The sequence below is a fragment of the Danio rerio genome, chromosome 20 (genome assembly GCF_049306965.1).
Source record: "Danio rerio strain Tuebingen ecotype United States chromosome 20, GRCz12tu, whole genome shotgun sequence".
NCBI lineage: Eukaryota > Metazoa > Chordata > Actinopteri > Cypriniformes > Danionidae > Danio > Danio rerio.
The window spans coordinates 23238864-23252094 of record NC_133195.1 but is presented as its reverse complement, the minus strand read 5'-3'; the positions used below and the strand labels follow the sequence as shown (position 1 = coordinate 23252094).

The 13231-nt window shown below is 37.3% G+C and overlaps 1 protein-coding gene across 1 annotated transcript in view; it reads right to left on the bottom strand.

The window, feature by feature from the left end:
- Positions 1-13231, bottom strand: part of rd3l (RD3 like) — a 26450-nt gene extending 13219 nt beyond the window's left edge. The window contains exon 1 of the mRNA XM_017352623.4: positions 12870-13231. The gene's annotated coding sequence lies outside the window, so the exon portion shown is untranslated. The remainder of the gene's footprint in view (positions 1-12869) is intronic.

Sequence of the window (13231 nt, the reverse complement as noted above, 5' to 3'; positions counted from 1 at the left end):
AGAAAAGTTTTCTTTTTTTTTGACTATCAAAATGCTGGCAGCCAAATACAAATCACCAAGAACAACGGTTTCAACAAAAATTCTACTGATGAAAAAAGTCACCTACATCTTGGTTTTTCATGATCATGTGTGCTTTCGGTAATTAGTCCAGATCCATATTTACAAAAACAACAACAAATCAAGCATATTAATCAATCTGCTCAGCATTCACTTGATATGAGAAAGCTATGTACATATTTATGTGGATGAAAAGCATGTGTGCATATAAGCGTTGATCACAGACTGCAGTTGGTGTCCATATGGAGGCCTCTGGGAAGGCTGCGGGCTGACTGGTCTTCAGAGACTCATAATCACAGTCCGGCACCTGGTTGTGGTTCTAGGTCAGGCCAAACTAAAGCACCAGACTGCTGGCCATGCCACATGCCCTCAGCACATGCCAAAATCTACATTACAAGAGTAAGACAACAGTATTGATTGAAATGTATTATCTCAGAAACATAAGCAACATTGCTGGCAGCATATAAAAACCCACTGCCTTTTACACTCATTTAAATCAGAGTGCTAAGAGAATAAGTGTGGGAAATTATTAATATTAATATCTGCACTTTTATAGTCAAATAAGATGTATTCTTTAATTGTATGTGTTGTTTTGGCAGGTTAAAAACAGAATAGGAAGAAACAGAAGGCCAGCTTCTAGAGAACATATCATGTGGTCAGTGTTATTTTTCCATTCCCACTCCCCAAAAGTGAGAAATGTGTGTATGCGTATACTGTACATATGTGTGAGTTGCAATTCAATTTGCTCTCCCTCAGAGCCTGAGCATGAAAACGTAGACCGAGTCAGCAAAACACTTCATATCAGATCATTGTCGACTTATTCCTCTATTGCAGACTCAGACCTTAAGACGTGGCATCACCTGATGTCCAATTATTTCTGTCTACCATGTCGCTTCGCATTATTTCCAGAGAGCTGTAGGTCTCGCAGTCGTTCCGGAGTTCCTCTATCCATCAACAAAACACTCGGGCTAAGTTTTGGAAGTTCAAACACAAGCCTAAATCTGGACATCGATTCAGCAGTTTTTAAACAATTCCCAGCTTTAAAAGAGACTTTTCAAATAATCGGGTCCCCAGAGCATGCTATCAACCCTGAAAACATCATTAAAGACAACCCCAAAACATTGTTTTGGTAAGCTTTTCTCAGCAAACATGTGGAAAAAATGTGCTTGCCAGATTTTGCTCCTCGAGTGATGAGGATTTATTATTATATTTTACTGCTTTTTAATTTCCACAGCAGAATTTACAATCTGTTTAGAAAACTTGAGATTTAAAATGTCTGTGTGAGTCTCCATAAACTCCTGAAATATTCTGGGGTGCGTCTCGGGACTGAACTATCATTTGGGCAAAGAACGATGTAGTGACAAGTGACAAGTGTTTCTCAAAACCCCTAGTTTCTCTGTCGAAGATCCATCGCTTGAACCACGTTAGTTATAGCATAAATTTTTATTATTATTATTGTTATTATTATTATTATTAATTAGGATATTGTTTATTTATTGATTTTTTTTTTGAAAAGTCTTCTTTTACAATTAGACACATGCAAACCACAGCAGAAAGTTGTAAACAACAGGCCCATGTCATATACAGTAAAGAATCTACTATAAATTAAAAGCATTTATGTATGCTACGTTTTTTGTTTTCACAAGCTTTGGAAACAACATAAATTCCTTTTAAATTATAGGTCACCTATAGCTTTCGCCATGAGGCTGTGTTCAAAATGATATCAATGTTTTCAAAGTGCACTGCGAAGGGAGCACAATTGTAACCATGAAGATCTTTAAAACTGAATTGTAAAAATAGTTAGAAAGCAAAATACACCTAATAGAGATGAAAAAAAAAATCATTCCAAGTTTAAATGCTAGAATGTCCTAAACAGATATAGCATATGGGGGATAAGTTTGAATAGAACACAGCCAGGAACTATGTTTCTAACTACAGCTCCAGCGGTGTAGTTTCGAGTACTCAAGTTTGCGATGCAGTTTTCGAATGTTCATTGGAGCGATGGATCTGGGAAACGGTAAATCAACGAACTATGTTTGTAACAAGGTACTTGTGACTTGAGCTATTATGAACTTTGTACTTTGTTTTTTTTTTATAAGAAAATGTGCGTACTTTGGCGAAGTTTAATGATGCCATTACTCAGTGTAGAATTTTATGCAGAAATCGTGCTTATTGATGAGCATTTAAAACTTATTATCATGCTAGTATGAAGCAGATTATGGGAAAAACCGTCGAACTGAAATGAGACTGTTGAAGCAATTGCAGATAAGTGACAAGCGTGATGTAAAATGAAAGCAGCGGAACTTTTATTAGGCCACAGTCCACCACTTCTGGTTCTCCTGCTCACGATAATATAGGAATGAAGCAGCGCTATTTTATCATAAAATACATTTAAGGGTCTGTTAAGGTAATGCTGCTCTGTGCAGTTTAATAAAATGCTGAAGCAACACAATTCTTGAGTTTTTTGGGGTACAACCAGACTTAACCAATAAGTGAGGTAAGCAGCCGCCCCTGGGGAATTAGGGGCCCCCGACCAATGCCAAGAAGCCTGTTTTAATCATATACCTCTTTAATACATTTTCTATCATATGTTATAAAATCTGTCTACAACTGTTAAGATCATAACGTTAATACTTCTTTTCAAAACCAGGTGCCCCCATGAATAATGGAACGTTACTGCACATGCATGAGGTTTGAGTGTTTCGATCAAAGACACTGCCAGCCAGTGTTGCCAACTTAACAACTTTTCAGGCCCCACTAGCACCAAACTTTCAAAAAAGAGACTCCCATGTGTCCGTGCTGTACCGTTCGTTACTCTTCGCAACGAGCTGCGGATGATGCCGTCGTTCTCCCCCGCCTCAGCACTCAAAGGCAGCACAGACCACATAGCCGTCTCTCACACCTGCAGCATTGAGAGCAGATCATTCTTTTGCATAACGACAGCAAATGTTTTAGCACCGCAAGCATAAGGTATTTCTCTGATTCAGTCAAACTTATCTGCTTCTCCTCTGTTTGAAATGTAATAACTGAAATGGACCGTTTTTTCTTTTCTTGCTGTTGTTCACAATCACAGAGATTTTAGTGACACCAGTTTGTCGGCGATCAGAATAGAGGCAGGTAGAGTGTGCAAGAGTGACAATTTTGAGAACATTTGGGGAAAAAAAGTAAAAATATGACAGTGAGTATTTTTTTGTGTGAATTTATTGCTTTTAATTTTTCATTATGAAGATAAAGGTTCCCTTTATTAATATACTTTAAACATTAATTATTATTCATATACTTTAAATATTATATTACCTTATACTTATATTATATATATAATATAATATAATAATAATAATGCATTTTTAAAAAGGTGCCTTTTATGACACTCAAGGTCACCATACAGGACAGCTAGAACAATCAATTTAAATAAAAACACAATAAAAACAATAGAATACAATACAAACTTTAAAAATGCAATCGGGTCAAAGAGGATAGGCTGTTCTAAACAGATGTGTTTTGAGTTTGGACTTTTGAAATTATATATACATATATACTTTTTAACAAGCAGTTTATTTATTTTTTATTTATTATTCTGACTTTGGTTTGAACATGTAAGACTTTAAGCTACTGTTCATTTCTGACATGTTGGCTGTCTGAGGTTTGCTTGTTTTGTTGTTTCTGGAGCAGCAGAATAGCCTGTAAAGGCTCCGCCCTCTTCTGCGAAACAGCAGCTCATTTACATTTAAAGGGAAATGCACTGAAAACTACGCACAGATTTAACAAGCTAGAACAAACGATTTGTGGGGTTGATTTTGAGCTAAATCTTCACAGACATACTCTGAGAACACCAGAGATTTGTAAAAGGGCATAATATGTCCTTTTCTTAAGCTTTGGCTTTCCCTCTTGTACAAAAGGGGAGATAAATTCACTGTAAATGGTACAGGACCTTTCACTGCCCTCACTAACAACCCTGTGTGCCCAGAGGAGATTTTGGCCACCGCTGCAGTCAATCTGAAGTCGTCAGACGGGCTGAATGTAGCTGCCCTGTCACACATCTCCTCACAGAAAGAGGCTAATCGTGAGTGTCAGTCTGTGTTCTGAGGAGGGTGATGTCTTTGCCACTGGCAGGGCGCCTGTGCAGAGACAATGATGATTTGGGACATGGCTGGTGTGCGACATCGATACACCAGAGGGCAGTGTGCATGCTTACATAAATATGGCTTCGTTTTATGAAATCATTATTAAAAACACAACGTAACATGCATCATTTAACAAAAAAATTTACAAATCTTTAAGTGGCATGGTGGCTCTGTGTTTAGCACTGTTGCCTCACAACAACCAGTTCGAGTCCTGGCTGGGCTAGTTGGCATTTCTGGGTGAAATTTGTATGTTCTGCGTGGGCTTTCTCCACATGCTCCAATTTCCAGTCCAAACACATGCACTATAGGTGAATTCGATAAACTAAATTGGCTGTAGTTTTTGAGTGTTTGCAAGAATGAGCGAGTGTATGAGGGCATCCTCTGCCTAAAACATATGACGGAATAGTTGGCGGTTCATTCCGCTGTGGCGACCCCTGATAAGAGACTCAACCAAAGGAAAATTTATAGATTAGTTTAGAAGATTCCCTTCAAACAAATTGCCAATGTTTGCTATTTCTTCTCAAGGATGTTGTGAATGCACTCAGGGCTTGTGAACATTCCTGTGCTTGTCCTTAATGGGCACTCTTATGGCTAGCATAAGGGCCCCATGTGGGCTACCAGCACATTGAGGGTTTGCTCACTGGCAAAACATTGGCCACTTGGGGCTGACCCCACATGGGTAGCCCACACCTAGCCCCCAGGAAGCCTTCAGTAATAGGCCCACACAGTTATTGTAAACCGCAAGTGTTTATCTTTATTATCAATGACTCTGTCTTTTTATGTCTGTTATCTGTTTTTATCATTGACAATATATATATATATATACATATATATATATATATATATATATATATATATATATATATATATATATATATATATATATATATATGAAGGTGCAAAGCTGATGAAAATTGAAGTTTCAACCCTTTGACTATTGATTCGATGCTAGTAATGGTCTGTTATCTGGGGTTCAGCTTCAACAACAGGTAACAAATTTTACACAGGCTAAAAATAAGCTGCATTTCTTTTACCCTTAAATTGAAAAATTTTCAGCAGGGTATAAGAAGTTATCTGATAGGTATTTTGAGCTGAGAGTTTACAGACACATACCGGAGACACCAAAGACATTTCCTACATCCTGTAAAAGTGATAAATAGAAGTTTAAGTGGGGAAAAAGAATACTGTACAAGCTTTCTGCAGACAATAAAATGTAATTTTGTGAGAAAACTTAGATTTGTTACATAGTTTGTACGCCATTAGTTTTATTAGTTTGTTAGTTTTGTTAACGGTCCATTAGTTGCAGTGGAGGTTATAGTCATTTTATTTTTTATCTGTTTTTCTAGATGTTATTGATGTTTTACCACACCTCAGAAATTTCCTTTCTTAGAGCAATATATTCCACAATGAATACGCCATTAATTTCTTTTATAATTTCTTATGCAAAACATGTAAAAAATACAAATACAAAAGTCTTAACACTTACTTAAAGGACTAAATGCACAGTTTCCTTTTCATCTTTTTTAAGAAAACCAATCTATGGAAAACACACATAGTTAATGTAATTTCTAAGTAAGGTTATCAAAATAAAATGAAAATCTTTTTTGTGCTAAACAACATGGCTGATTTTTTTTTATTTCTTGAGCTCTTCTGACTTATCCAAGGTGCACAATCTGCTCTTTTGGCTGTTGCCGATTGCAGAGCCAAAGGGAGTGTATTTGTGTGAGAGAGTGAATCCATTAGACCTGTCCTTCTGTCTGACTGACAGCAGCTTGTCCTCCGGTGAACAGAGGTAAGAGTGTGCATTAGGGGTTTTATCTGACATCTCCTCCCCTGGCTTTTTTTATCATTGTAATCCATTATGTCCAACATTTCTCAAAGATCTGCCTCTGTGTTTGCAGTTCCATCTAAATGTTTTAGAATTATCTCTTATTGTGGCCATTCTGTTGCGTTTCCTGATGAAAAGTAGCTCTGAATTTAACAGAAAGTAACCATCTAAATCTAGTGTGTGTTCTCCTCTCATACTGGGACATCATTTTTGAGGTGTTTGGCATTTACAGATATTGACAAACTGACTGGCATGTCTGGCCTTTGGTAGTTTGTGTTTAGGAGGTCACAGTTGGTCTTTACTCAGGTATACAGTGAGTTCCTGTCATACAGAGAGAGAGAAAGAAAAGCTGTTACTGAGAAATAATAAAATTTCTATCTATCTATCTATCTATCTATCTATCTATCTATCTATCTATCTATCTATCTATCTATCTATCTATCTATCTATCTATCTATCTATCTATCTATCTATCTATCTATCTATCTATCTATCTATCTATCTATCTATCTATCTATCTATCTGTCTGTCTGTCTATCTGTTTGTCTATCAGTCTGTCTGTCTGTCTGTCTATCTATCTGTTTGTCTGTCTATCTATCTGTCTATCTATCTATCTGTTTGTCTGTCTGTCTATCTATCTATCTGTCTGTCTGTCTGTCTGTCTGTCTGTCTGTCTGTCTATCTATCTATCTATCTATCTATCTATCTGTCTGTCTGTCTGTCTGTCTGTCTATCTATCTATCTGTCTGTCTGTCAGTCTGTCTGTCTGTCTATCAGTCTGTCTATCTGTGTCTAAGTCAACCTCTCACCCAACACACACAGACCTCTGTCCAATGGCAGGACATTGCATGACCGACAAATTCAACTGTGATTTAACAGTAACTACATTTTTATGCATTTATTATTTATAAATATTAGTTTGGTATTTAAAATATGTATATATCACAGGGTTGACCAAACCTGGACGTCCCCTGGAACTTTAAAGTATGCCTACCTTGATTGGCTTGTTCAGGTCAGATGTTTGATTAGGGTTGTAGCAAAACTCTACAAACTTGTTGACTCCTGATCGTATTCGCTCACTCGTCTTATTTCTTGCTTATTGCCAGAGTGGATATGCCTGTATACACCCGTTTGCACCTGTATGACCACTGCTTTCCTGACGCTGAATAAATCTGCATATTGGATCTTACCTTCTGTTGTTGGTGTCACTCCCTGGCGTTACATGATGCATGTCCAATAGCATGTGCACAAATGAATAATTGTTTTGAGAAATGCACCAAAGCCACTGAGAAAAACTGTAACTCCATTTCTCAGTAGCGTGGGGGTAGCGTCGCTACTTTCTAAATCAAATAGCTTTTCAGTAGCGAAGCTATTTTATTAGTCTAGTAGCGCAGGAGCATCCACACAAGCTACATTTACCGATCACAGATCAATAAGTGACGGCACAGACATTCACAGAGCTGCATGGCCGGTGTCTAGCTGATGAAAGTAAATCTACAGCTGCATCCGAAGCTGCACACTTCCATACTAAACAGTATGCCAAAATAAGTATGCGAGCTGAGTAGTATGTCCGAATTCATAAAATTCGAAAAACAGTATGCGAGAAGTACCCGGATGACTTACTTCTTCGGGCGAGATTCTGGAGTGCGCATCCCATGCATGCTTCGCTATCCCATGATGCCCTGCAAACGAATTCATGAATAGGAGTAAAGCGACAAATGATGCAGGTAGGTCACATGAATATGTCAAAATGGCGGATGTAGTACGTTCTAGGGATGTAACGGTATTGTAAATACCGTCATACCGCAATATTAATTTTTTTCGATATTACCGTAGTCGCATGACTCGGTAAAACTATAGGTCTTCTGAGAAAATTTGCTCAGGCGAATGAAGCGAACGGGAGGTACCGGAAACTACAATTCCCATCAGCCCAGGCTTGGCCATAATCCCTTGCGGTCTGTTGTCACTACAGATCCAGTAATGCGGAAATGGAGTGTGCTGCTAGAAGCGGGGATCAACAAGAGCTGGAAAACCCTAAAGCGGGTGTTGTCGCCGCGCGCGTACTGAATAGTGGTGTTGTTGCGCGAGTTCTTATCAGCTGTGTTGTCGCGCGCGTACTGTAAAGCGGGTACGGAGGGTATGTCGCGTCGCGGGGGCACTTTTGATCATTTTGGAAGGGAACTTTCTATCCAATACTAAAAAGGGCATGTGCACTGCACAGGTTGAGCCCTGTGTGTGCACGTGCCTGCAAGTTGGGGAATACGTCCCCCAATACGATAATAATCAGTCATGGGGACTGCAGAAACACAGCACACTGTTCAGATTGATGCAGACATGAGACCTCTATCTCACTCATGGTTTGTCCTCTCAAGTGGGGAAAAGATAATGCACAACGTTACCCACTGCTGTCAACCTGGGCCAAGTCATATCTCTCTTGTCCCAGAAACCTCAGTCCCAAATGAGAGGGTTTTTTTCTGTTGCAGGGGACATTGTAAATGCCCAGAGATACCAGCTTTTACCAGATTATATTTATATGATAAATTTCCTTTAAAGCCATCTCTAAGTGAGTGAGTGATTAAATGTTGAATGTGATGAGTTTTCAACAATACTAAATTGAAACTTTTTTTTTTTACATGGTTTAATATTTTTTTGTTATTAAAATTGAAGTTCCTGTTTCAAAGCTTACAGATAGATGGCTAATTTGTATTTCATTGACACTTTTGGCACTTTTTTGGAGTATTTTCATAAGTTTTGTTTTTTCCTGTAAATGATTCAATAAATACCGTACCGTGACATTCATACCGAGGTATTACCGTACCGTGAAATTCTGATACCATTACATCCCTAGTACGTTCGAATTCCATTCATACTTTTCACATTCATACTGTATAGAATGTACTTTTCTAATGGCCGAGTAGTACGTTTAAATTTAAATGCAGTACCTACTGAGTAGTAGGCGGTTTCGGACGCAGCCCATATGACGGCGAGAATGACGATTTCTTCTTCTTCCTGTTTTACGGTGTTTGACAACATTTTGGTGTATATATATATATATATATATATATATATATATATATATATATATATATATATATATATATATATATGTATTCATTTTATTTTTCAGATTAGTCCTTTTATTAATCCAGCTACAGCGGAATGAACCGCTAACTTATCCAGCATATGTTTTACGCAACTGATGTCCTTCCAGTTGCAACCTATCTCTGGGAAACATAAATTGACATTCATACACTACAGACAATTTAGCCTACGCAATTCACCTGTAGCACATGCCTTTGGACTTTGGGGGAAACCGGAGCACCCGGAGGAAACCCACGCGAAGGGAGGAAGAACATGCAAACTTCACAAAAAATGCCAACTGACCCAGCCAAGGCTCAAAGCAGCGACCTTCTTGCTGTGAGGCGACAGCACTACCTACTGTGCCTATATATATATACACAATATATATATATACAATTTATTATTTTTTTACAATGAAAGAAATCAGTTATTATCACCACAAAACATCACAAAATTAAATATATGCATTGCGAACACTTAACTGATGATTTTTGCTATTTTCTCTTTCAAATGATGTTACTGGAGAAGGATGCTGTCGTGTCGTTTCATTCACAGGCTATTACTGATTTCTTATTCAGATAAACCAGGTATTATTATATTAAAAGTATAGCTAAACAAATAAAAGCAAGTAGTATTTGTGATTTTTATAAACATTAGCTGCAGTTTTACTACAGATACTATATAAACTAATTACAATTAATTACAACAGTCAGTAATCAAGAAATAAATGTACATATGAAGAGTTCAGATGCAAAAACCTCTAAAAGCCATTTAAATTTTTTTTCTCAAATTTGCATTTTTCTCCAACTCTTGTGTGTTGGCTCAGTAATTTCACATCTATATTGACGAATTTTCTTTGCCCTTCAAGTGAAATAACTGAACATAAACATAGGAGGTTGAGAAAATATGTTCATTTTAGAAGAACATTTCAGAAGGCATTTAGAGGTTTTTGCATTTGAACTCTTCATCATGTGGTGGCTCAGTGATTAGCACTGTCACCTCACAGCAAGAAGGTCGGTATATGTATACAGACATAGACATGTTTGCATTTACTTATTGATTATATACAGTATATATCGCCTGTTTAATACTTTTTTTCTCTGTCATGGTTGCAAAAAAAAGTTAATATTAAATTCATATATCTGTCAGCAGAGGGCTCTCTGTGCTCATAGGAGCAGTTTCACTATATACAAGACTATTTACAAGATATTTAAGACCTTCAGTATATTTTTACTTCAGTGTGTCTTGGAATATTGAGTATAATACTGAAAGAGTCAAATACCTCTGTACCATGCAGTCAGTTAGGTAACTAGTCCATTTGGGGAAGGCAGCGCTTATGTTATGGCTCCTGACATTTCTGACCATGTTTCTACATCAAAGAATGTTGTATTAAAGTTGGACAAGACAGATTTCCAGCAGCAGCACATGGTAAACCCTTGCTTTACTGTTTATTGAAACGCTAAAATGTGTATTTTAACCAGAAATGCAGCATTAAAGCACTACTTTTCCCCCTCACATATGGGATTCACACAAGATATCACAACATCTTTAATCACCTCAAATGAAAATAACTATAGTAATTTTGTAAATGCTGTAGTATTTGTGAATCATAAAGCACTTGGATTACTAAATTGTGGTAATTACACAGTAATTGTGCATCCAAGCTCTCTTCTTGCTTTCTTGCGTTTTAGCTCCACCCCCTGAGGATGACGCGAGAGAATTCAAGTAAAAGATGCGAGGGCGGTCGGAATTGAATCAAGTGAAATTATATATATATATATATATATATATATATATATATATATATATATATATATATATATATATATATATATATATATATATATATATATATCTGATGTATGAATACATGTTCACACACCACACCCACTGTCAGCAAATACACTGCGTAGCGTAAACACCGTCCAGTTTCGATGTTCACCAGCAGAGGGCGAGACGAGCACGCGCAATACAACAGAGGCGCGCCGGATCAATACAAAAGCTTCCAGGGTTCTTTTGATGCCTCGTCTGTTATTGCTCTCGTCTCGTGTTACACAGAATGAACATGTAAAACGGGAAAATAATGGCATAATTTCAAGAACAGAGTAGTAATTTGAAGATGAAATATTTTGTTGTCCTTTAAATATAGCTACAGATACACGCAGATGTCCATGACATTTTGATAAACGTCGCAGTATTTATTAAGAGAATCCACATATTATGTTTTTTTTAAATAATTTTGAAATAATAATTGTTTGAAACAGTGGTTTACCGTTTAATATTGGTTATTGGTGTATTATAAAGAATTACAACATAATAACAAAAAGGCTAAGCTAGGCTAACACCGTGTATTTGCAGCTTTTGTCAAAAATATTTATAATAAAAGCTTCAAGAAATGATCAAAACGAAAGTATTGCCCTCTTTTGTTTCCTTTGTAACCAAATCGATTATGAAGCGTAAACCATGCTTTTTAAATTACAGAGGATTTCTGTGAGGGTTGTGTGCAGACAGAAAACTATTTGTACATTATGCTTAAGAATCTTTGTCTGTGAAGAGTCCCTTTAAACCACAATACAAGTGTGCATGTTGCAAGTCAGGCCTGTAAGCAGAAACAGATCCCGCTGTTGTCTTAGTCTCTCCCACATACTCCTAGGCCGAAAATGTAACTTTTGGACAATAGGCAGGTACAGTGGGCGCACCCAACAGAGCCCACTGACAGATGGGCAGCATAATTTTTGGAAATCATTTCCAAACAGCATTCATTATTTATAAATGTAACAACAAATTTGACTGATGGCACGGTCACCACAGTGGAATGAACCGCCAACTTATCCAGCATATGTTCTACGCAGCGGATACCCTTCCAGCTGCAACCCATCACTGGGAAAAATCCATACACTCATTCACACACATACTACAGACAAATTAGTTTACCAAATTCACTTACAGTATACCGCATGCTTTTGGACTTGTGGGGGAAACCGCAATTGTTTATTGGTGAATCTAATGACAATATTTAATCTCAATAATTTGTTATTTGACACAGCAAACGGAAATTATTGAGGGCAATCTTAAAAAAGTTTTATAAATTGAAACAACGGTTTCTGAATCAAAATGGTGTTGAAATATAGCCACAATCATTAACACATTTCAGTTTTTATTAGAGTTCACTTTAGTAGTAATAAAGTGAACAGTATTTAGGATTTCACCTGCCAGGTATTTTCTAATGTTATCTGCATGTTTGCTTAAGAGGACATGAGATAAATTAGCAATATCACACGAGTAGCAGTGCGATGGGGCTGTATATTGGCACTGGTGGGAGGTGTGCGGCCTCAAGCCTTAGCGTCGCACCAGTGACAATATACAGCCACATTACACTGCTACAAGTGTGATATTGCATTCATACAACAGTTCAACGGCATAACCGTCTGCGTATAAAAAAGAAAATCAAACACGGAGAGGCTCAAAACCATTTTGTAAGAGGAACTACTTTCTTCTGCCATTCATTTACATTTGCAGCTGTTGTCAGAACAGCAGAAGCCATTACTGACTCACCAACATCATTTTAGAGCTAGTATTTGAATGATTCTCTAGTGTAATGACTAAAGTGATGATAAATCAAGGGATTTTGCTCACAATTAAAGATTATAAGGCTGAACTGCATAAAATGCCATCAATCTACAGCGATTTGCCATTGCATTCAGGAGATCACAATATTACTGTGGTATAAATACAGCACTACAAACATACAAAAGAGATCAACTTAAAAAGTCACTTACCTGTTTAATAAAGATTTGATCAGCTGTAAATTGAACTTATGCTGTTTTTCTCTAAGGGCTTATTATTCGGTCATTGTCGCCATCTTGTGGATGAACATCGTCAACTGTCTTTGCTCAAAGATGTTAATGGCCGCCGACAAGTTGTCTTTCAGAAATTTGAAGTATTTAAAATAGGCACTATCCTTATAAATAAACTGCATAGGTCCAATCAAAACAACTACATTCTTGACAAAAAAAGCCTCGAACTTACATTATGTTGCCCAAAAGCAGCAATACAGTGTTCTCTGCACTGTTGCTGTTTGTGGGCGGAGTAATACACAAGGGTGAAGAGGCTGGATGAGTGCTGTTACTGGCAGAAAATC